General features: G+C 44.6%; 1 protein-coding gene and 1 long non-coding RNA gene across 2 annotated transcripts in view; one reads left to right on the plus strand and one right to left on the minus strand.

Moving 5' to 3' along the window:
- The window catches only part of LOC139279389 (uncharacterized), a 53962-nt gene extending 33055 nt beyond the window's left edge, over window positions 1-20907 (plus strand). The window contains exon 3 of the long non-coding RNA XR_011596462.1: window positions 20614-20907. This is a non-coding gene — a long non-coding RNA (uncharacterized lncRNA). The remainder of the gene's footprint in view (window positions 1-20613) is intronic.
- The window catches only part of LOC139279594 (CUB and sushi domain-containing protein 2-like), a 914549-nt gene that overhangs the window by 822737 nt on the left and 68019 nt on the right, over window positions 1-23793 (minus strand). The gene's annotated exons all lie outside the window — the stretch shown is intronic.

Consider the following 23793-nt stretch of genomic DNA (forward strand, 5'->3'; position numbering starts at 1 on the left):
TTATTTGGGGTAATATATTGAGAATGATTTTTGTGCCGATTTTTTTCTCCCAGGCCTCTTAAGGTGCCACAATTCCAGCTCTTTAGCAATGGATATTCAGTTGGTCACCCGGCCTAGCGCCCCAAGATAATTGTGGAACGCTTCCCTTAGCGCTCTGCTCCACTGATGGGGCGCAGCTGCTGAAATTTGTGGCTGCCGACGCAAACCATTTCTCGGTGCTAAATTTATCCACCACCCGACATTAACCCTCAACTGAAAATCCAGCCCTTAGTATCTACAATTTTGACTGGATATACACAACATAGGAATGTTAAGAAACCAACTAATTCAATTCAACTGCTCAAGTAAACAACTTTCACGCAATTATCATGATTACACTCAAGGCGTTGTTGCAAGTGAATGTGCTGGTTGAACTATAGCCAGCCAACGTGCATTGCATATTGGAAGTGCAAGCATCACTATGGGTGAGCGCAAGGTGAAGAGAATTTCTCTGGTTGCTATGAGTTAACTACACTGAAGGATAGTGGAAATATTTCCAGCATTTTCTATTTCTAAAAAAAGCATAAAATCACAAATGGATGTTCTTATCGAGTCATGGGGTTTGAAAATCACTTACTGCTCTTACTGAAGATATTGGTTGAGTTAAGGGGATCTCAAGATTGGCCTTAATTCAGGACTGGCAGCATTTCAAAAAAGCAAATGACTGAAGATGAGCATTTCATTGCTATTAGTTATTGGTAAGGAGAGAAGATGAAGTGATCCCCACACCAAAGTATCACCTCAACTGCAGAATACCAATTTTGATGTCAAGTTTTATCAGGGTTTAACCCTCATTTTCGCATTCACCTTGTTAGAAATAGGGCAATTTCTGGCCACTTTATTAATCAGGATCGCCTGTAAACCAATCTAGTAGATATATTGTGTTTAACCAGAGTTTAAGACGGAATATGGCATATTAGTTATACAGGTGCAGTGCCTAAAATCCGGAACCCTCGGGACCGAGGGCGTTTCGGATTCCGGGCTTTTGATTTGTTTCTGACGTCATGAATCCAGAAATGTCAGAAAGGTTGGGGGGGGGGGGGTGGATGGGGCCGCCAAGGAGCTGTTCAGGCCCTCTGGGGATATCGGTGGGCGGGGCCTCGCCGAGGATGTGGGCAGGCAGGCGGGGCCCCGCCGAGATGATGTTTGGGCGAGCCCCGCCAAGGAGGCCCCGAGGCAAGGGCAGTGGCGGTGAGTCGAGCAGGGCAAGGTGAGCGGCGCCAAGGCCAGGCCAGAGGTCGGCAGGATCGTCGGGTCCGGATTCCGGAATATTTTATGGATTCCGGACTACCTGGCCACCAATCGTCCTGGAGTCCGGAACATTCCGGATTCTGGAACTCTGGATTCTTGACGCTGCACCTGTATCGCAAAAACATACAACCATAAGAGACAGTTAATACGCATCCTGATCGGACAAACAGATGGCGCTCATGAGCAGCTCTTTGGCTTGCAGTCTCTTTTTCTGTCTACAGCATCCTTCAGTAAAGCATGGGATCATTCAGTCTTTTACCAGCTCAACTTCTGTTTCGCTCTCCTCCTCACACCATTTGTGATGAAAAGATCTCCAAGTATTACTTTTACTCTCTTTTTAGGGGTGGGCCTGACCCTGGACAATGACGAGACCTATTGACCTATAGAGGTTCCCCTAAAAACATAATATCCAATAAGACTTCTATTTCTTTGTCTCGATTCTTGAAACAAAGCCTGCCTTAAGATGTCTTGTGATTTTGACCATATCGCTATCTGTTTACACTAACCCAGAGTTTCTTCCTGAGGAAATCTCTCATCTCTATTCTCTCGTTGATCCAATCAGGCCAAACCAGAAAACTGCTCGCCCCAGAGAGTATTCTCTCTTTTACGATGTAGCAACAGGTTTACATCAACTCTCTCAACTTCCATCCATTATCTTTGCCAGCAGATTTGTTAAGCTAACTTCAAATCCTATATAAAATACTAAAACAAAGTTCAAGTCTTAACTTAACAGGTAATCGCTTAGCAACAGGGAGATTGTATATAGTAAAAAGAATTATACCCTCCATTGGCAACCAAGACATTAGCATTTCACTGATCCAAACTGACATTTTGTCTGCAGTTGAAAACAATGATTTAAATATAGCGTTCGTAACAGTTTGATACATTTTTAGGCATCCCTGATTTCTAACACTTTTTGGCAGTGTGATCAGGTTTAAGCAGAAACTTTGGGCTGGATTTCACCGGGTCCCACCTGCATGGTGTGGGGGGACTCGGGAGATAGCGGGAAACCCGCACGTTTGGGTTTCCCAGCACGCTGTGGAGTTTTAACTTCACAGCGGGCGTGCGATGTCAGGCGTGGGTTCTGTTAAGTCTTGAATAAAAATTCTAACCAGATACTGCAAGCTCAAAGTAATGTGTGACCGTAGTCCTTTATTACAGGTCTCCAGAGTGCTTCCCCAGCCTGTGAGGCCTCCTTATGTACAGGTGCTCCCAAGGGATTGTGGGATCCCTTGGGACTCCAGGGGATGAGCCCTCTGGTGGTTAAACAAGGTATTTACAGGTTTACATATATAACAGGTTCCCTACCCGACAGGCTATCGACCAGTCATGCTGAGAACGCAGACAAGGAGACCACAGGACCAGGTAAGTGTTGCCCCAGAGATGGGGGTGGTCTGATCCACAATCCCAGGGGTGTGGAAATAGAGGGGTGAGCTCAATTCCCGGGAGGGATTTGATCCCGACCCCGGGGAGGGCTAATCTGTTAGTGGGGAAGCTTGGGGTGCTGGAAGGAAGCACTCCTGCTCCTCCGGCCCACAAGGATTGCTCCTCGAAGCTGAGCCCACTTCGTTGCAGCCATCGGGAATCGTGAGCCCCGGGATCTACAGCCGCCTGCAGTAAAACCTGCCAAGCAGGTTAAAAGTGGAGGGTTCAGGCCTCATTATAATATGTAAATAGCCAACCCACCTCCTGGCAGCTAATTGGCAGCCCACTCCTATCTGGGTTAAAGATGAAAGTGGGCTGGGGTCAAGATTCACAATTGTTCAACTTTCACTTCCCCCTCATCTCCAACCGACCCATTCTCTGGCCTTTGTGTTCAATGTCACCTGGACAGTGTCAGTCGCTGGTAACCAGCTGAATACAAGGAAAATAAGTGAAGCAACGTTTTATACTAGAAACTGCTGGTCTTTAACTTAGTGTAATTTTAGACAGAGCAAGCTTTGCTTCAATGATTATCTGATTTCACCAGAGGGATTACAACTTGAACAAACTCACACCACTGCAATTGTTGTCACACCACAGCCTACAGATATTACTACTCACATTCTTGCTCGTGATATACTGCGTGCAATTTGTTCCAAGTGACCTTACCATGGGGACTAATTGAACACATTTTCACTTAGATTAGAAACCCATGTTTGACCCATCAAACCCCAATGGAAAACATATTGGCAAGAAAATATTGTCTGTTATCCAGTTTTAATGTAAAACCAAACATAAAAGATGCAGTCAGATTTTTCAGAGTAATTCAGCATCTATTTTCAGATTTGCATACAAACTAAAATTAGAATTATCATTGCCAACAGTGCCAGAGAGTATTCACTATAAGCATGTTAAAATATGTTCCCCCAGTGCTTAATGATGTATAAATACAGTCATGATATTAATGTAGTACTGTTGTATGGCTTTCTATACATATCTAAAATAGAACTACTTTAGCTTACCAATAAATGTAATGTTAATGATTCTCCCTTTGTTCTGTAAAACAATTCAATTTTGGTCCCTCCCTATTAGCACTGTGGGAGTACCTTCACCTCACGGACTGCAGCGGTTCAAGAAGACAGCTCACCATCACTGTCTCGAGGGCAGTTAGGAATGGGAAATAAATGCTGCCCTTGCCAGCGACGTCCACATCCCAGGAATAAATTTAAAAAAATGCAACACACAACACGGGGGTAGAAATTGCCCCACCCCGCTGTGGTTCAGGTCGCCTCATTCGGCTCTTTAATTTTTGTTTTGATCCAGAAGTCGGTGTAAATAGGAGCTGTGACTACACCTGAGGTGCAAAGACACGGCGGGGAGAGCAACTGCAGGACAGAAGTTGGGGGCGGTGCGGAGTCACCACGGCTCTCCCCTTCACTTAAAGGGGAGAGCCTTCACAATTTTAAAACTTCGACCCACTGGGCTACCAGGGAGGGTTTCAGCCGGGCCAGTGACCTGGCATCCAAGAGGGAGTGCCAGGCTGCCCGTTGGCAGCCCAGCCGAACCCGGGGGCATAATTGTCGGCCCGACCTGGCAGTCGGCCGACAAAAATAAAACATGCGGTAGCGGCAGTGCACCCTCCCCTTTAAGGGAAGCCGCTCCACCGTTGCAGAAGGCCACAGCCTCACTGGACCACCGAGGAAAAGCTTGTTTTGGCACCGCTGGGCGGGCCGAAGATTTTCCGAGGGGAATGTTGCCGTCGGGGGGTTAGATCGGCGGTGCGTGCAGCGATGGCGTGCTTAAGACGGATAGGCAGCAGCGGAGCGGTTAGGGGGTGAGGGGAAACTTGGAAGAGCAATTGTGCTAGCAGCGGCCATTCCACAAAAGGTCAGCGGCCACTCCACTCCACAGCGTGGCTGCCGATTTGTGGTAGTAACAGGCCTGAAGGAAAAATGGGCAATTTCGGCCCCAGGGTGTATGAGAAAAAAAATATATGAACATGCTGGAAATCAGAGAAATCTCACTGTCAACTGTTCTTCCAAGTACAAAAACTTATCACAACTGAAAATACTCTAAGCCTTTTGCAGTTGTAAAAAAACTTTGCAGTAAAAGCTGTTATGCTGCTGAAGCCCTCATCCATACTTTTGTTACCTCGAAGATTGACTATTCCAATGTTCCTCTGGCCAGCCTCCCATTTTCCACCCTACACAAACTTGAGCTCATCCACAGCACTGCTACCCATATCCTGACTCAAACCAAGTCCCGTCCGTCCATCACCCCCATGCTCACTGACCCGAGTTAGCTCCTGGTCCGGCAACACTTCAATTTAAAAAATTCTCATCTGTGTTTGCAAATTCCTCCATGACCTCGCCCCTCCCTACTTCTGACCTCCTTCAGCCCTACAACCCTCTTAGATGATATCAGCTTTCCTCCAATTCTGGCCTCTTGCACATTCCATTTTAATCGCTCAATCATTGGCTGGCGTGCTTTCAGCTGCTTTGACCCAAAGCTCTGGAACTCCCTCCCTAAACCTCTCTTTTCTCCTTTAAAATGCTCCTTAAAACCTACTTACTTGACCATGGTCCTGTCCTAATATCGATATTATGTGGCTCAGTGTTAAATTCAGATTCATAACACTCCTGTGAAGCATCTGGTGACAATTTAAGTGTGTTGAAGGCACTATATAAATGCAAGTTGTTGTTGAAACTAGGGGCCCAAGTTTCCACATGATTTGCGCCTGATTTTTTAGGAGCAACTGGTGGAGAACGGACTATTTTAGAAATTGCAATTGTCCACATTTTTTTTTCTGCAGTTCTAGTCAGGTAGAACAGTTCTAGTTTAGAACAGAATTTTTTCTTCAAAAGGGGGCGTGTCCGGCCACTGACGCCTGATTTGAAAGTTTCCACAGTGAAAATGTACTCCAAACTAAAGTAGAATGGAGCCAGAGAAGATTTTTGTAGAACTGAAAAAACCTGTTCTACACATTAAAAAAATCAGGCGCAGGTTACAAATTAGGCGTCCAGAACGAGGTGGGGGGGAGGGGGGGGAAGGGAACTCATTAAATTCGACAATAAATCCTTATTTATACTTCTACAAATATTATACAAATAAATCCAACCTGAATAAACATTTATAAGCCAAGAAAAGATTAAATAAACCATCTTCCTACCTGTGTGAAAGTGTTTCAGCCAGGGAGAATTCTGCAGCCGTTCGTGCCGCTGAGCGGGAGGGGGAGGGAGGGAGGGAGGAAGGGAGGGAGGGAGGGAGAGAGAGAGAGAGAGAGGGGGGGGAGGGAGCGGGTCTCGGGTCGGGGCGGGGGGGAGCGGGTGTCGGGTCAGGTGTCGGTCGGCGCGGGGGGAGCGGGAGTCGGGTCCGGGGGGGGGGGGGGGGGGAGAGCGGATGTCTGGTCCGGGGGGGGTGGGGAGCGGGTCTCAGGTCGGGGCGGGGGGACGGGTGTCGGGTCCGGGGGGGGGGGCGCGGGTCTCAGGTCGGTGCAGGGGGGGGGGGGGAGCGGGTGTCGGGTCGGGGCGGGGGGTGGGGGGAGCGGGCCGTGGGGGGAGCCTCATTCACGCAGCCCCAGTGAGGCCATTGGGCCAGGGATAGGGGCTGCGTGCTTTGGGCCCCTCCCACACAGTTCGGCGCCTGGAGCTACTGCACTTGCGTGCCGACTGTAGCACGCATGTGCAGAGGTCCCGGCACTGTTTTCAGCACCGGGACCTGGCTCCGCCCCCCAACAGCTCGTGCTGACTGCGCCGAGGGCCAGAGGACCTGTAAGTAGGTGGAGAATACAGAGGATTTTTTTAGGCGCCGTTTTTTTTCTTGTGGAAACTTGAACCCTAGGAACCTACCCATTTGTTGACAGAACAAGCTGCACTGTTTGTTCCAAGTAAAACTAATCAGTATGAAAAGTATAGCCCACAGCTGTTAACGATCGAAGGGCCTCAGTCTCCATACACAAAATATGCTGACTGCAAAATCCTGATAAACTGTCACAGAATAAACTCAATCACGCCCTTTAGTCGACCTTACAAGGCATTAAAAGCATGTGAATGTCAAAATGCATCAAGGACGCAGAGCACATGGGCAGCAACCATCACAAGAAAAAAAAATAGAAGAAATTCTCTCCACCCACAAAAGGAACAAATGAAATATATTTATTATAAATACCATGAGAATTTAATCTGATTATCTGGGTTCCAGATGATTTGAACTTTTACGAGCATGATTAGGTCATGTGGGCTTGCATAATCAGACCACACACTCTCAATTGGACAGAAATGGTGCAATTCAGTTATCCATTATTCTCCATTTAGTCAAAAAACACTTAAAAAAAAAAGGCATTGATCCACTGCCTTCATACTAATGCAGCAATGCAGCCATGGTTCATTCTAAAAACATTACGAGCAGTGGAATATCACTGCCTCGGGTAACTAAAAAATGTTTTTTATGAGATCATTTCTGGTGAGAAGCAGCAGGAGGTATCGCAGCAATCACAGTGGCATGGCTTGCTCGAGTATTAATGAATGGTGAGAATCAGCCATATCACAGGGCACAAAAATAACACCACGCTCTAGCAAGTACAGGAGTCATGATATGAATCTGTTCATGAATAAAAATGTGCTTAATATAACTGCAGGGTACACAATTTTAAAACTCAGTTAGAAATCTTAAAAACAGAATGAGATGGAGATGCATCTAATGAACCGAACAAATTAGTAATTTACAAATCTGTCATGACCTCCAAAATAAAACCAGTAACTATGAGAGTCAGTCACCATTTAAAGCAACATCGAGAAGGTTGCCAAATAAATGAGGGGCAACTCTGAAACACCAGCCATTGCACATAAGCAATATTTAATATTGAACACTAGTTCTGAGCCATTGTATATATTTATGCATATGCAGTATATAAATAAAAGGCTGACAGGGGAAGCTATTTTTGTATTGCTCACCAACTCTCAGGCAATCAAGCTATTAGTTGTCCAAGGACTATTTCCAGCTCCTTACACTTCTGCAGAATATAGGCAGTGATTTAAAGCAGTCTCCGATGTCTGCATATCAATTTTTAAAGACAGTAGGAGAGTCACACTAACGTATACAACAGTAAAGATGCAATTCGAATAGCCTTAAGCTAACAAAAAAGTTAACCCAAGACATTTATATTGTTGCACTGGTTTAAATAATTGACAAGCTTCAGCTAGATAACTCAATTGTTCCTCTACACAGCCACTTTACAGCATCCACTAATTACATAGAGCGATAAGCTTATTTTCTTTCAATTTATGCCATCATTCAAACTATTAAGACCATTTTCTGCTGTCGTATGCAAATATAAACATTATGTCAATCATCTAGTGTCGGTTGTAGCTCAGTGGGTAGCACACTCGACTGAGTCAGAAGGTGCTGTCGTTCAGATGAGACTATAAACCGAGGCCCCATCTGCTCTCTCAGGTGGACGTAAAAGATCCCGTGGCATTATTTCTAAGAAAAGCAGGGGGTTTTCCCTGTTGTCCTCACCAATATTTATCCCTCAATCAACATAACAAAAAGATTATCTGGTCATTATCACATTGCTGTTTGTGGGAGCTTGCTGAGCGCAAATTGGCTGTCGCGTTTCCCGTATTACAACACTGATTACACTCAAAGTACTTCATTGGCTGTAAAGCACTGTAAATTAGTGAAGTCTTAAGATCAGGTATGGAGAGTATGTTCTGAAGATGTTGGAAAACTTGTAAAGAAAAACTAGGAAGCTGGCTACTCAAGCTGAGAGTGTGTAGAGGGGAATAGGAACTGGGAAGGTGCAGAGGTAGGAGTAGCAGTTGGGAAACAGCAGGGAGAAGAGGCTCGGGTATGTTCGGAGTGCTGAAGGACTGAGGTCTGGGGAGTATCGAGAGACGAGATCTGAAACACCTTTGGTCGGGGTCTTGCGAGCAATTGAATTGAGCAGTGGAAAGATGTGGGGGCCGAAATTCACCATCCCCGAAGGGACAGCTACCGCGGGGTTTAGGCAGTCGATCGAAAAAAATGGATTGGCCGCCGCAGTCGGGTGCTTTTCCCTCCTCGAGCCATATTCAGCTCGGCGGGGGTGGGTGGGGAAATTGAGCAGTGCGCACTTCTGCCAGAAACAGCAGGGTGAAGCTGCTGTAAAGGAAAGTTTCCAACGGTGACCTCAGGAGTGCGCAGGCTGCTGAAAAGCAGCCCCGATAGCTAAATTCACCGATTAAAGGATTTTTCCCGGCAGTGACCCAGTGAGGTTTTCCAGTTGGTGCACGAATGAGATGCCGCTGGAGTTTTGCTGCGATCAGGGCCGTTTGTTAGGAAAATAGTTTTATTCATTTGTAATTGTAATTAAAAGTGCAATAAGTGTTATTAATTGTTTTGGCTCCATTAAATCTGCTGAGTGCTGCTCAGAGGTTTTCAAAAGACTTTTGTACAACTTTCAGGTCTGACTGCTTAGTGGAGGCCGATAGGCCTCATTGTGGGCTGCAGAGACCTGCTTGGCAGGGTTCACCCTGAGGATGGGAGGAGTGTTGGGAGGGTGACACCTGGTCAGAAGCAGGGCGGCATTCAGGAGGAAGCGTCGCCGTCAGAACCGTGCAGAGAGACAGCAGCCAACAGAGAGAAGGGTGTGCAGACATGCAGCTAGAGAGGGTGGCCAGGAGCGAGATGCCATCAGGAGGTGGGTGAGGGATGCTGACTCCCCCCCTCCAATTATTGGCAGAGGAGCCTTTCCATCAAGAACCTCCCACAGGAGCCCGAGAATGAGGAGAACCAGGGAGTTGGCCAGCAGGCAGCTGCCAGGGGAGGTGGCCAACGCAGACATGGGGGAAGGAGGCCGCACCCTCAAAGGGTCGACAGACCTCAGGCAGTGATGAGCAATGATTTTGGAAAGAAGTACTCAGGGAGTTCTGCACTGTCCTGCGAGAAGATCTGCAGCCTCAAACAAAGCTCAGGACTGCCCTCACCATGGAGACCAAGGTCACCATCACCATGAATTTTTACGCTACGGGGTCCTTCCAGTCTTTCATTGCAGACATTGGCAACATCTCAATTCTCGGCACATCGGTGCATCCGGCAGATCACAGATGCACTATACAGGAGAAGGGTCCAATACGTCTCCTTCCGGATGACAAGGGACAAGCAGGTGGAGCGGCAGGCTGGATTTGTCCGAATGGCAGGCCTCCCGAGAGTGCAAGGTGCCATTGACTGCACACACGTTGGTCTGAAGGCGTCACATCATCACACCAAGATCTTTGTCAACTGCAAAGGCTTCCACTCGCTGAATGTGAAGCTCGTGTGTAACCACCAGCATCAGATCCTGGCAGTTGATGTGAGTTACCCAGGCAGCAGCCATGATTCGTTCATTCTGTGCCAGACCAATGTGCCTGCCGTCTTCACCGGCCCGAATCAGGATTGCGGTTGGCTGCTTGGGGACAAGGGATATCCCCTGTCCACTTGGCTGCTCACTCCACTGCAGAATCCCAGGACAGGGCCAGAGCATGCATACAATGACTCTCAATGTGCCACCAGCTCGAGCAGTGCATAGACATCCTCAAGCAGAGGTTCCGGTGCCTGGATCGCTCTGGTGACATGTTGCAGTATTCGCAAGAGGTCTCCATAATCATCGTGGTCTGCTGCATGTTGCACAACCTGGCCATCATAAGAGGACAGCCGCTGGAGGTCAAGCCAGCAGTACCATCTGAGGAGGAGGAAGAGGATCCCCGTCGCCCCAGAGCTAGGAGGAGTTGTCCCCATCGCAACCCTGGAAGAGGTGCAGCTGCATCTCATAGCTGCTCACTTCACATAATCCCATCCATACATGACCCTTCATGTCCCACTTTCAATGGCCATCGCACTAAGTGCCTTAACGTAGAATTGCCCACTCCCAAATGAAACACCTAGCCAGATATGTTTGCCAAAAATAAAGATTTATCCAAATCAATGGAAAAAAAAAACATTAATATAATACTGTAATTATTTTTTTACCCTTGTGCATCTCACCATAACACCTGTTACGCGTGACTACCCTAACACTATGCCTAACTGTCATCACTGTGGCTGCATCATAGGTCCAGGAAGGCTGCTGTGGTTGTTGTCTGGGACTTACAGCTGTCCTTCTAGGATGCCCTTGAATACCTCTGGGCCTGGAAGAGCCTGGTGCAGACTGGCCTACACCCTCCTGGAAGGGTGCTTCCTCACATATATGGAGGTGCCCGACACCTCCCCTGCAATGTCCCTCCATGCATTATGTACTGGCGGTCTACCAGGTCGCCCCACCTCAGGAAACAGTACTCTTCTGTCTTCCACATTGTCCATCAGTGTCTCCAGCTCCAGATCAGTGAAACTTTGGCTCTCCTTGCACCGCTTACATCAGCCATCCTTCCAAACTCCTCCCCCCCCCAATTTCTCAGTGGTGATCACGCTCAAATTAAGACAGCCGCACTGCTGAAAAATCCACGTTGGAAGGGATCATTAGTGCTGGCACCTATTTTTTCACTTTTGGAGCTGAAAATAGGGTAGCCCAGTCATGAAAGAATTTCGGCACTAATGACCCCAAAAAGCCATTAGTGCCGAAATTTCCAGCCCTACTGAATTTTGGGACCATGGATGTACCACTAGAATAGGTTGTAGCCTCAATTATTTTGGCAGTAATGTGCACTCAAAATATGACTCTCTCTAGATTAATTTGGTAGAGAGAAGCAACACAACATCAGAGGCCCCAAGTTTCGGCCCGTGCCGAAAACAGCGCACCTCCGAGCTGCACACCTGTTCTTCGCAGCTAAAAGTGCGCTAGAAAAAAACTGCGATATTCTCCGGCTCCTCGGAGCTCGATCTGTGCTTGGCACGTCGCGCTCTTCACAGCGGGGGGCGGAGCCAAACACTCGCGCCGATTCTGTAAGTAGTGGGGGGCAGGTCCAATTTAAATGAGCTAACGTGGTGCCGGCAACCCTGCGCGTGCGCGCACGTACAGTGTCAAACAAACATTGGCACTCGGCCATTTTTAAAAGGACTGGAGAAAAAGTGAAGATTTGTCTCTTCGACCCCTGCAAAGGCTTGTAATTTAATTTTTGTGATATTTCTTTGTGTGTGAGGGAGTGCTTTTAGCAGCACTGTTGAATAAATCACCTGCTGAAATCAGTGAGTTCAGCTTTTCACTGCTAAGCTTGCAGAACCATGCAAATTAAGGACTGTGTGTTTGGAGAAATAAGAGTGCCAATTCAACTTTGCAATGGATCAACGTCCACCAAGAACAAAGAATTTCTTGCATGAGGAAGTAGAGATATTAGTCAACATAATTGAGCAGAGATGGCAGGAGCTAGATACCAGCAACAGAGGTCGCATAAAAGTGCCACCAAAAGAAATGAAGAAACGCTGGAACCAAGTTGCAGAAGATTACTGCGCAGTGGTGCATACCAGGAGATCTGGAAGTCAGTGTAAAAAGAAATGGCACGACCTTGGTCAATTAGTTAGTGTAAGTAGTATTTCCCATTTTTAAATTTAATCGTAATTGTAACCTGGCTATCTGTCTGTCCCACCTTGCAGACTGACATACTGTAAAAAGTTATATTTTACTCTTTGCAGAAGAAATTGGCCCACAACAAAAGGGAGGCAACTCTGACAGGAGGAGGCGTGCCCAATCTGCATCCACTGACACCCTTGGAACAAAGGGTAGCTGCTATGATGAGTCGTACATGGAGAAAAGCAATCGGTACAGCACAAGCTGGGCCCGCACGCAAGGAAGAGGGTAAGTCCTGAAAATGCATTGTGGCCCTTTAGATCAACCTGCTGCCTGGCCTGCTATGTGTGAGAGTACTCATGCCACCAATCCGGCCCCCTCCTTTGCAGTTAAGCATTTGACTGTTCTGATGTATTTTGCAGAACATGATGATGATGATGATGATGACGACGATGACGCTGCTGCCAACCCTGAGGATCCTGAGGGTACAGAACAAGAACCAGTACAACCAGCTGCGGACGAACCAGACTGGATGATGGCAGTGATGACTGAAATGTCTGCAGGGGAGAGCTTCCAATTTAATGTTTGAGCCCCCATCAAGGGGCATCAGAGCTTCAACCCCTAGCATAGGTCTTGGTTCCACCTTCCATGGTTTTGCTTCCGATGTTGCGGGTCCCAGTGGTGCTGCTGGTATAATGCAGCATTCTACAGTCAGTGCACTACCGTCCGAGCCTGCGCCTCCCTCTCGCATAGGTTCTGGTTCCACCTACTGTGGTTTTGATTCTGACGCTTCGGGTCCCAGTGTTGCTGCTGATATCATGGAGCAGTTTACACCCATTCGTCCAACATCCCAGCCCACGGCTCGCACTCGAGTGCTGTCGTCTGGAACACCGAGCATCCTACCGTTCCAGCCCGAGCCTCTCCCTCTAGTACTGCCGTCTGCAACACAGTGTCCCACAGTCCTAGCCCGCGCCTCCCTGTGTAGTGGTGCCGCTTGCAACACCGAGCGTCCCACCGTCCGTGCCCGCGCCTCCCAGTGTAGTGGTGCCACAAGGTAGACCCAGGCAGAGGAGAAGGAAATTGGAGACACGCTCTCCTGAGATGCAGCGTGCAACAGATGCGACTCAGGTTGTGGCATTGGGTATGGAGACCAATGAGCTTACCCGATCACTCATCGGTGGCGTCAGTGCAGTAGGTGAAGAGTTGACGGTCCTGACGGGAGAAATAGCAGTAATGACACGGGAACTTAGGGAGGGAATGTCCGAGGGAGTGCAATCGACGGCACAGGCCGTCAGGGAGGGCCTGGTTGAGGTAGCTGCTGCAATAAGGGCACAAAGCCCAGCCAATCAAATGACGCTCCCATGAGGAAGTGAACATTCACTGAGACATGGTTGCAGCCTTTCTTTGCTGCTTTTGTTCTTGTTCTTGATGTAGCTGTAGTAGCGTTTTTCACAATGAAACTGTTTTGTAAGTTTTGTAACTTTACAACACAAAAGTGATCTCCGGGTTTTCAAGTGATCTTATAGTGTAAATGCACTCACATTCTGTAAATTATTTAATTTTGCATCTAAAAAAGGTGATCTTGAAGTGTAAGTGATCTTAGAGTCTAAATTTTTTCACAGAAAGTGTTTTGTAACTTTTGCAACTTTACAAGTTTATAAGTGATCTTCAAGAGTCATATTAAAAAGTATAGTTTGATACAACAAATATTTTTAGAGTGACGTTAACTTTTCAATAAAATATTTTTTCATTAAAACTGTTTCATGTTCCATTAACACAACACAGCGTAGGAACAACTGCAAAGAATAAACATGTCCATATGCAAAAGTGGTCACAGAGCCCTCAGGCATCAGTAGTTGAAGCGTTCACGGATGAGCTGCTGGCGCAAGGCTCGAGCAATCATTAAAGGGGCACGATGGACGGCCCTCCTCCGACCTCGTGCTTCGGCATCAGGCACTTGCATGCTTTCCTGATCATCGTTATCATCCACATCCTGGTCTTCCGTAATACCATCATCATGCACTGGACCCTCACGTAGGTCTTCTGGTTCCACTACCAGCTCCTGCTGCCACATGATGGCTAAGTTATGAAGCATGCAGCACACAACAGTGAAGTGACCGACAATCTGAGGAGAGTATAGCAACTGTCCTCCGGAATGGTCCAGGCATCGGAATCGCTGTTTCAATATGCCAATGGTCCTCTCAATGATGCTGCACGTCGCAGTGTGCGCCATGTTGTATTGACGGTCAGCTTCTGTCAGTGTCATGCGTAGGGGCGTCATGAGCCAGGTGGTCAGGCCGTACCCTTTGTCTCCCAGTAGCCAGCTCTGCCCTTCTGTCTGCTGCTCAAACATGTCAGATATAACATTGTCGCGTAGGATGAACGCATCGTGGGTGCTGCCAGGGTATCTCGCATCGACTGAAATGATGCGCTGCTTGTCATCACACACGAGCTGCACATTGATAGAGTGGAAACCTTTCCTCTTTTGGTACTGCTCAGAATCCTCCACAGGTGCTCGCAAGGCTATGTGGGTACAATCAATGCAGCCCTGTACCTTTGGGAAGCCGGCAATCCTGAAGAAGCCCACAGCCCTCTCATGGATCGCTTGTGAGGTCATTGGGAAATTGATGAAGTCATTCCTTCGTGCATAAAGTGCAGCCATGACCTGGTAAACGCAGGCATGTATTGCACGTTGAGAGATGGCACACACATCTCCAGTTGTAGCCTGAAACGATCCCGAGGCATAGAAAGAAAGTGCAGCTGTTACCTTCACTGCAACAGACAGCGCAGTTGGCGTTCTGCTTCTGGGCTGCAAATCTGCTCTCACTATATCACAGATCTCAGTGACAACTTCTTTGCGAAAACGCAACCTTTTCACACAATCAGCCTCGCTCATGTCCAGGTACGAGCGCCTGGCTAGATATTGTCGACGTGGGTAAGGTCTCCTGCCCATCAACCTACGGGCTACGACGTTCCTGGTGCGGTGAGCTTGTAGATACTGGATTCTTTTCCCTTCAATCTGTTTCAGCGAATTCACTGACACACGAACACTTTTAGTCTTAGCCACATAAGACCTTTATTAGAGATTCTCCGGCCAGGACCTGTTAAGATAAAGGGAACACTCTCGATTCGAGCCTGTCCACCTTTCTCCTGACAAGTCTCATAACAGTACAAAAGCTCAACACTTATACATTGTTACAGCAGAACACATTTGAGTGACACTCAGTTTATACAATCATTGGTCGATTTCCCCCATAGCATACCCAATTGCAGGCCAACAACTCTCCAAATAGGGCGGGCTCCAGGGATGTGTTTATTGTTTCGATTTTCATAGCATTTCCCTATTTCATGGCTGGATATAGCAGCCCCTCATCTGACTCATGTCTAACTTTTGCTTTTTCGCGTAACTCGTGTTTGACCACAACTCTGAGCAACCCCTTTTTGTGCTGACATTGTAGTTATCACAGCTTGACATCTTTGGTCAGCCATTTACCCATGATTCCCTATCTCCATCTTTTTGCTACCTTCCCTAGCCATCTACCACTTTCGCAATCCTTTTTCACATTCTCAAGCTCTAATCAATTCTCTCCTATGCAGTGAATTCATGGCGAACCATTGCATAATACATGGTGTTGACAATGCAGCACCCATTCTGCAAATTTAAGTATAAAACTGTCTATGCGGCTGCCTCTCCCTGTCCAAATGGCCTCAGTTCCCCCTCACAGCTCGAAGGCTGCTGCTGTATCTTCGGCTACCGTCGAGCCACTGACGCCGCCCCTAAAGCGTGGCCGAATGGCCTCAAGCACCTTAAAGAGCTGCGTGTGTCCTGTGTTAATTCTTCGACTACCGGCCAGCCACTGACGTCGCTGCTGTCCCATGGCCAAATGGCCTCACGTCGGTCCGGTGCTGATTCTTTGGCTGCCGGCCAGCCACTGACACCGCTGCTATCCCATGGCCGAATGGCCTCAAGTCCATCCGGTGTTGATTCTTCGCGGCCAGCCACTAAGAGATTGGAGGCCTGCCTCAAGCACCGCAGCTCAGCTCGAAAGCTGCTTGCTGCCGCTGTTGGGGCTGCTGTCGAGACACTGACGCCACACCGCTGCCTGTCTCCAACATGAAAGACCTGCCTGAAGCACAGCAGCTTGAAGGCTGCTGCTGTTTCACACAAGGAGGAACATGGTTTATTTAATCTTTTCTTTGCTTATAAATTTTTATTCAGGTTGGATTTATTTGTATAATATTTGTATAAGTATAACTAAGGATTGATTGTAGAATTTAATGACTTCCCTTTCCCCCCCCCCCCCCAGTTCCCTACGCCTAATTTGTAATCTACGCCTGATTTTCTAAAGTGTAGACAAGGTTTTTTGAGCGTACAAAAATCTTCACTTACTCCAAACTAGCTTAGAATGAAGTATGTTTTCACTGCCGAAACTTTGGAAACAGGCGTAAGTGGCCGGACACGCCCCCTTTTGAAAAAAAATTCTGTTCCAAAGTGAAACTGTTCTAACTGACTAGAACTGGAGCAAACTAAATGCCGAGAATTCAAATTTCTAAGATACTCCGTTCTAAACCTGTTGCTCCAAAAAAATCAGGAGCAACTCAGGCCTAAACTTGGCCTCAAAGACTCAGGCAGTAAAAAAAAACCATTAGTAATTAAAAGAATGAAATCTGAAAGTCATTAAGATTTCATACCAAAAGGATTCTGGCACAATTTAACTTCTAGAAAAGTAAGTCTGAAATGAGTGTTGGGGCATTGTGGAAGATGCAATTCCATTTTGCATAGAGGCTTAGGTGCTGTGGGAGATTGAATTCCTGAATTTTTCACTCTGATTCAGGAAGGATTCAAGAAAAATAGAACCTCTGGACAAAGCTTAAAATGAGCCAATGGCCTGAGAGAGAGGAAGCCCGTGTGGGGATAATGGAGGCCTCAAAGAGAATCATTTGCCTTTTCTCTCTGTTACTGATATTGATTATGTAGCCTATAACAGAGTCGAAAAAGACACCTAAAAATTTTGCAGGGGGAAATACAATGTCAAATTTAAAAATCTTAGGCTGGAATGTGATGAGCTTTTCCGCCGCATTTTTCGGCGATGTTGTTATATTTTGGTGGAAAAGCACCCGGGGCGAGTTTCATCCAAGTGTTCCGCCGACAGTTTTAAAATACTGCTGGGGAGCGGACCGCCGGCGTGCAACACTGGGAAAAAAAACCACTTCCGCCTGTGTTTGGTGGTAGTGGTGTTCCGTAGTTGCTGAAAAAAAAATGCCGTGGTGAAACCAGCTGGAGCAGCCCTTCGATCGGTGGGTCGGTATAAAACACTGCCAAAACAAAATTAAGTGAAAGGTGTTATGTATTTAACCCCTTGTAACCTATAGCACACCAGACCACCAGAGGGCCTACCTGTCTGAGTCCCAAGGGATCCCAGCATCTCTAGGAGCACAGTATATAAGCAGGCCACCCACGAGGTACCTGCACTCTGGAACCTTAAGGAGCTACGGTCACACTTACTCATTACACACAGTACTCAGTCTGACCATTTATTATGAGTATAACAAAAGGTTTTTTTAAAAAGCTTTTTTGCAGCGATTCATTGGAAAAGGGTCCTATGAACATTTGCTGATTTATTCTTCTGAAAAATATTTTGTTTCCCCCCCCTCAGCCCATTTCGTAGCCTCTGACTAAATACGACCAAATTTGACCAGGATCATGTTTTCCATCGAGAATCTGCATGGAGCACTGATTTTTCCTGTCGGGTGGACTTTTTTCAATTTTTTGATTAATTTTCCGCTGATCTAATTCAATAATCACAGCATTTTTTTGGGTGGTAATCCGGTGGTGGCGATTTTTGATCAAAATCCAGCCCTTAAACTTTCTCAAGTAGAGTGCTACAATGCACAAGTAAGCTAAAGAGATATTATTCATACCGTAATACTAAAATTGGATAAACCCCAAATAAAACATGCTAGTGCCATTAAGTCTTGGCTAAAGCACACTGCTCCACAGTACAAACATTTTATCCACAGACTTTGATCATGAATTGATAAAAATTACCCTTCCTTCTACAAAACACATTTCCTTTCATTATTAATACAAGTTCTGTTGCACAGGCTGTAGTGTGAGGGAATAAGTGCAGAAAATAACAGCTAATTTTGTATACCTTAAATGCACTGAAAGACACAGCTACAATTAAAATGTTCAATACAACATTCTCCATTCAAAATCTAACTTAATTGCTTTCAATTGAAATTGCACATCATCCTTGCTGAAAGCTTCAGGAGTCCAACATCTTTTCAACTTTGTCATCATCATTTCAAGTGTATTTTGAGATCTGTTTTAATCTAAGCTAAATATTTATAAACAACTCGGAATTAGCTAGTATGTCAATAGTATCATTGTATGCTTTCTTTACTCCTACAGATTCAATAGCGCTCCTTTTGAAGGTTTTAAATTTTAGACTGATTCAAACACATGCTGCTTTTCAACAACGTCCGCAGGTTGATTAAAAGAGGGAATAAACAGTAAATCACAAATATGTCATCTGTTTTAAGAACAAAGGTATATAGCACCTTTAATATAATAAAACATCCCAAGGCACATCACCGGAGCGTTATCAGACAAAAAAATTATAAAGATATGAAAGAGTTTGAATAATGATGTACAATAAATTATCCATAGAGACTTAGGGATAGAATTTTCAAGATGATTCCCTGATCCCTCACGAATGTTGGCAGAAATCCCGAAAATGACGTAAACACAGTCACTTACACCATTTCTCCAAGCTGTGTGCTGATCTTCCGCCAAGTTACGGAAATTGCGGTCGTGACTTGCAGAACATTTGTATTAATATTTGAACATGATTTATAGTATATAGCAGCCTAGATGGGTCTGATCTGTCTGTGTAAACTATTTTATATTATGAATATATTTGCACAGTCAGCAGCGTCTTGATATTCAGTCCAGTTTCAGCCAAAGTAGTTACCTACTTGGAGATATTCTTCCTGCTGTATTCAGCATTAGCAGTTAGAAACCCATTTTTGTATTACTATTACAGAAAGTGCATTTTATTTTGAAAGCTGAAAAAAGGAATTTTTCATCCAAGAACAAAATGTTTAATGTTTGATAACTGAAACACGGCTATAGCTACTGACCAATCTTAAAATTGCTGCAAGGATTCACAGATCTGCCGTAATTTTGGTGAAAGATCAGCAGAAACACTGGGGGAATGGTGTGAATGGATATTTACTCCATTTCTTTGGGGTTAATGCCGATACTCTGCTAAAATCATGGCTGACAATCGGAGAACCCTCATTGACGTCAACATTTATGATGCTTTGGAATAAGATTAATTAGGGCCAGATTTTGTGGTCAACAGTGAATGAATGATTTAGTTCCTGTCAGCCAACTAGCTAAAAAGTGCATCTCCATCTACAGGGCATCTGGGACCTGTGTGAACTGGGCCAGCAACTGTGCATCAACTTAACCAGATTGAAGAATCGTTAATGAGGTGCGCAGAGTCTGAACCAGGAAGTGCCAGTTAGAATATTTAATTCAATGTCAAATCAGGGACAGAAAGCGAAATAAAGAGAAGGAAAGAAAGACTGGATTGAGAGAAAAAAAGACACGGAAAATGTTTTTAAAATTTAAATCTCCAATAACAATGAATACCTTGTTAGAATCAAGTGTCCAAAATGGATATGTAAACATGGCATGTTTACATGATTGTATTAGAACTTGAGACAAAAAAATCTCTTCAGACTAATATTAGAATAACTAGATAGATGCTTATAATCGGATTATGCTTTTGGTTCCCTGCAATATCATAACATTCTGCATTATGACAATGATATATGACCTTGTTTCCAAACTAGCTATCTGCTGTTTGTGTGCTAAGAAGGTTGTTTCATATATCTTTAATTTGACCAATTAAAGGTCCAATGCCTATGTTTCTTCCATTACTGCTAATAACTATAGTATAACGTTAGGATTTTGACTATTACAAAACTGCTTTAAAATGTCTAAGTTAACCAGTGTATGAGAATAGAATAGAATAGAATAGAATAGAATAGAGGATATCTTTGGGAATTTAATGATTCATTCCATGGTACAATAGTCTGGAATGAATCAGTTAGTTTTGCATAGCCAAATCTACTTGAACAGTGTGAACATAAATAACTGATAACAAGCAGCTCCGAGCATCTGAAGGCCAAGAATGGCATGTCTGACTCCAACTGTGGGAGGATAAGCAAGGCAGATATAAAAAGAAATTCCGATGGATGGGATTTCAGAAAGTAAAAATAGGAACCCAGGTGAACAAAAAACATAAGACCCATTTAGGGGAGGGTTTTTCCATTTAAATGTTAAGACAAAGTATTCAATGTGCCATTGGGCACTTAGTTTTAAGGGGAACCGCTATAGGTTGAATTATACTGTTCCTATTCTGCTATAGGTCCACCCCTACCAAGAGAATAAAAGAAAGACGGAGAGAACTTTTTAGCACAGACGGTGGAGGGGAGAGCCATAAAAGAGTGGGGCTCGTCTAACACTCTTCCGATAGTGAACCCATGCTCACCGGTTAACACTCTTGGAGGTTCCAGATGAGAGGAAGAGAGGGCGTCAGTCAGAGAACTGTTCACGCATCGGGACCGGTACTAGCTGCTTGTCACGGATGTATGTTTTTGCTGTATAACGAATGTGTTGTATTCAGTCTTAAACTCTGATTAAATACAATATACCCACCATATTGGTTTGCAGTCGATCCTGATTACTTGAAAGACCAGAGATAAGCCAATATCAACAAATTGGTTAATCTCTACAACCTGAAGGAATGAGACTTCACACTGCCAGCAAGATTATTTGGCAGGCAATAATGACTTGCGACACTGTTTAAAGGGTACTTACACTAGAGTGGATAGGCTCTAACTGTTTCTGGCACGTATGGTTCGTATCTATCAGGTAAGTACAATGACTTTACAGCCATTCCATGTATTTAAATGGTGCGCCCCTTGGCGAGATAATAGTTTTGTGCAACTTTTAGAGGAACAGGACTTCAGACAGCAACTTCCTGATTTCCATTTTTAACTGTGCACGTGCGGTCGCCGAAAGGTGCTGTCCGATTTCCACGTGAATAACGGGGAGTGCTGTTAGCCTCACCATTATTTCTACCATGAAATCCGGCCCACGATTGCGTGAATAAACGTCCTTGCTTCTAATGGATGCCATACACTGTTAAACAGCAACTTTGGAACTTTCACAACCAATCATCCATTTTTATGACTATGCTTCTTTGATTCAGTTTAAAATCAAAGTGCAAAACCATGATGATATATTTAGCATCAATTATTTGCATATTAATAAATAGTTGGAACCACATGAATAGACTAAGATGTGGCTCTAATTAGCACAGCACATAAAAAAATAAACTTGTCAGCCTGTCAAATATTCATACAAATTAACAAAAAAGATCAATTTGCCTAAACAACTGGGCAACCACACTGTTAATATCAGGCTTTGATAATTCAAATTGTCGAGAGTATTTCTTGGCTCCTGCAACAAAACCCTGCTAACTTAACAAATTGCTAATCCAAAAGAAAAAATTACTCAACACTTCCAGATTGACCGTAAGCAAACTGTAAATTATTACTTGGGTTTTCTGGTCGCTCATCAATACTATAGTTGCCAAAACATCTTCCCACTGCAGCCACCTGCCAGTGAAGTTGTCTAATGATTGTCACCACTTAGTTGTTGATATATGCACAACTATCAACTATGGCCTTTCACATTGATGAAAAGCAACCTTCACTAGCCGTGAATCAGTCACCTTCCAATGGTAGTGATCTTCAATCAGGCAACACACATGCCTTTGTAAGATAGTCGTGAATGCTCAATTCCTTGCAGCATCTGAGAAATATATCATCACATTCCTAATATTTAGTCTGCAAAGGTCAAAGGTCTGAGAAAAAATATCAAACATTCAAACATAGGAACCGGACTGGCATCTACCATTCACTTGGAAGACTGGTAAAATGTCCAAATTAGCGAGTGGCGTAACTGTCTTACTTCCCAATCCAAAAGTACCTGGATTGTGATGCACCATGGCAATGACCATGGAATCAGACTTTCGCACTGAGTGGAATGAGTTACTTCCTTTTGCCAGAGTTGAAAATGCACACAGACACAGACTCTTACTAACTAATACTAATTTATTGAATGAAATTTAAGTTAGCATAATATTACAAGGTTAAGTATTGAGAATTATAAAGTACTTTGGTAGAAATTATTAAATAAGTGTAAATCATTGCAGGTTCAAATATAGTTTCATTCTTTTGCATATTAATGCAGCAGCAAGATTCATTTGATTGCAGTTGCGTTAGTTGGCATTTATTGCTGGTGAATTTCCATCCTGGATGTTGTGGGCTGTTCCTCCATGATAGGAGCACAGTACAAGACCATGACCTTCTGCTGAATCAAATTTGTAGCATTGGCTGTCCAACATTACCTCTGAAGACACTTGTGGAGAGTCACTACCCCCCAGTCACAGGCTTTTTCTGTGTAGACAGGGACAAGGTGTTAAAGGCTTTGAAACACACCCCAAAATTTGTATAAATTAATTTTAGCGTTCTTTCAAAAGATTGTGTTGAAGATCTAGTCATAGAATGCAGAAACAACTTCAAGAGCTACTCAGTGAATGAAAAACGAGTAGTTGAGCTTGCTCTTCTAAATATTCATTGGGATACTGCAATGAATAGTAGCAAAGTTACTGATAGAGTAACAATGCAAAGCTGGCACATGGATGTCGTGGTTTAGAGTTTTTGGCCTGATAAGACTTTTTTAAATTTGCTTTATTTGAGTTGTTATATTAATGGAAATAATAATGGGCCGGATTTTGCAGTCAATGGCAAACAAAAGGCTACACTTGCTGAGACATTTTAAGGGCTTTTGCACTGAAAGTTTCTGTCAGCCAACAATCAAAGCACATCGCCCTCCACAGGCCAAATGGTACCTATGTAAACAGGGCAAGGAACTGTGTATCCCCTTAACCAATCAGATTGAAGAATTGTTAATGTGCCATGTAGAGTCTGAACCATGAAGTGTAAGTTAGAATATTTAATTCACTGTCAAGTCAGGTACAGAAAACAAAAGAGAGAGAGGAAAGAAAGATTGGATTAAAAAAGATAAGTGACACACAGAAAAAGTAAAAAATATTTTACATATTTAGTTTTAAATATCCAACAATAATTTAAATCTGAAGGAATGAGACTCCACACGTGTAAAAAAAAAAGTTAATTTTCAGTGCCAGAGGTTCTTTGGCAGTAATTAAGACTCATCACACTGTTAAAAAAAAACAGTACTTACACTGGAATTGACAAGTCTTAAATTTTTCTGATGAGTTTAATGCATGTATATCAGGTAAGTACAGCAACTTCATGCTGTTCCATGTATTTCAATGGTGCGATGCAGCGAAATACCATTATCACACGGCTTCTGGAGGAGCAGGACATCTCAGATAGCAACTTCCTGATTTACGCATTTAAGTATGCATGTGCAGTCACTGGAAGTTGCTGTCCAATTTGCACATTAATAACGGAGAAAGCGGCATTTGACTCACCATTATTTTTGGTGCAAAATC

This window comes from Pristiophorus japonicus, chromosome 14 (assembly GCF_044704955.1).
Source record: "Pristiophorus japonicus isolate sPriJap1 chromosome 14, sPriJap1.hap1, whole genome shotgun sequence".
NCBI classification, from domain to species: domain Eukaryota; kingdom Metazoa; phylum Chordata; class Chondrichthyes; family Pristiophoridae; genus Pristiophorus; species Pristiophorus japonicus.